The following is a 1964-nucleotide window of genomic DNA, read 5'->3' on the forward strand; positions in this document are numbered from 1 at the left end:
CTGTTTTAAAAAAAAAAATTATAGTTCCAGTGGACTGTCAAAAGCTAAAAAAAATTAAAAAATGTAATGTTTCCTTTTTGCAACAGACATTTATTCGTAAATTGCCATTTAACTTGTCCAAAATTAAGACGAAAACTGAGAAAGATCCAAAAAACAAAACAAATTGACTTTTGGACCTGAATCCCGAAAAACTAAATAACAAAATCCGAAATGAAACAAATTTATTGCCGGCTTACATGTCTAATAAAATGTGGCATTTTTCCACTTTGTTTAGTACCTAATCTAGGAGTACTTTTTTCTGTATTTTGCAGGAAGTTCAAATATGCTGCAGGTGAAGTCTTAGCCCCTGACGTGGGTCAGCATATGAAAAGGTACTGAAATTAAAGGATCAGCCATGAAAACAGGATTTTTGACTTACTGTAAAATAATTTTCTTGGAGTGTATTAAGGGACACAGGGTCAGAAGGATTCTGAGACACTGCGTTATTCAGGAGAACTGGACATTGGCAAGCAAAACATAGTTGAACATTAGTATATACCCTCCCACTCCCATCATACTTCAGTTTTGGAAAAGCAATAGTAACTCCAACTCTAATAAACCCCAAGAAAAGGATATTACAGTAAGTCAAAATCCTGTTTTCTTAATCTTTCATTAAGAGGCACAGCGTCAGAAGGATTCTGAAACACTGGGCTGTTCCAACACAGTCCAACTGGGTGGGCAATGCAGCAAACAAAACATCAACATGTTCACAAACAATAGAGTAAAACTTGGGGCAAGTCGCAGCTCAAACAGCTGCCTGAAGGACCTCATGACCAAAGCTTGCAGCAGCAGAGGGCTGAAAAAGGTGCCAAACCAGGTTGAGATCCCAAGGGGTCACAGTCAGCAACACTCTGTACAAAGGTTTATACCAGGGGTAGCCAAACTCCGGCCCTCCAGCTGTTGTGGAACTACAAATCCCATGAGGCATTGCAAGATTCTAATGGCCACAGACATGACTCCCTGAGAGATGCATCATGGGATTTGTAGTTTCACCACAGCTGGAGGGCCGGAGTTTGGCTACCCCTGGTTTATACCAGGGGTAGCTGGTATAAACCAGTTGATATTTGTCCTTGATAGTACTCAAGGACAAATATTGATCCAGACCAGACTGGAGAAAAGTGAGGATGTGCCCCACAGAGTATTTCCTGGGATGGAATTTCCTTTCCTCGCACCATACTCAGTGCACTTTCCAAGTACAATCGTATACCTGGCAAGAGGTAGGTTTTCTAGTTTTCAGGAGCACAGGAATAACGGATTCAGATCTCCTGTCCCTTACGATCTGGGATTCAACAGCCATGTCATTAAAGCCAGTGATCGTGAAATAAAATGGTCATTGGGTCAAGAGATCCTGGACAGTCTGGAATCCCTCCGAGAATCTGCAAGGAGTCTGATGATTTCAGTTTACCATACCCATTTGGACCAGTTCGGTGTGACTAGTATCTCCAGATTGACCTCTCTCTGCGGTGCAGATGAGGCAGGAGCTTCAGTGAAGGAAAATCATATTATTATTTTTAAGTAGCTCAGTATACAGTTTTAATACATTTGGTGTGTTGATGTTATGGAATTTTAAGGGTTTAATAATTGTCAATCAAAAAAGTAAATCAGTGATAAAATGCATTGGCTGAAGCCAAGTGACATCATCACTTATTGGAGGGTGAGGTAAACTCACACTGTAGAGACCTGCAGTGAGTGATCTCCTTTTTCCCAATGCAGACATATGCTCTCATATCCTCAGTGCTGAATGGAACACTGCTGCTGCTGCTGTGAGTGTTTTTATGCCTTTTTGCTTGATACCATCATCAATAAGCATGAGAGATGCACCGCAATTCCAGGCGAAAGATGGTCCAAAGTACCATTTTTGGCTGATACGTTTCGGTGGCCAAAATGTTGGTGCATCCCTAGATTTATGATATTTCTACAGTTGA

At 40.9% G+C, this 1964-nt stretch overlaps 1 protein-coding gene across 1 annotated transcript in view; it reads right to left on the reverse strand.

The window, feature by feature from the left end:
- The window catches only part of LOC108802578 (patched domain-containing protein 3-like), a gene marked incomplete at its 3' end in the record, with an annotated part of 16447 nt that overhangs the window by 696 nt on the left and 13787 nt on the right, over window positions 1-1964 (reverse strand). The gene's annotated exons all lie outside the window — the stretch shown is intronic.

Source organism: Nanorana parkeri, unplaced genomic scaffold, assembly GCF_000935625.1.
Source record: "Nanorana parkeri isolate BGI_ZX_2015 unplaced genomic scaffold, ASM93562v1 scaffold2970, whole genome shotgun sequence".
Taxonomy (NCBI): domain Eukaryota; kingdom Metazoa; phylum Chordata; class Amphibia; order Anura; family Dicroglossidae; genus Nanorana; species Nanorana parkeri.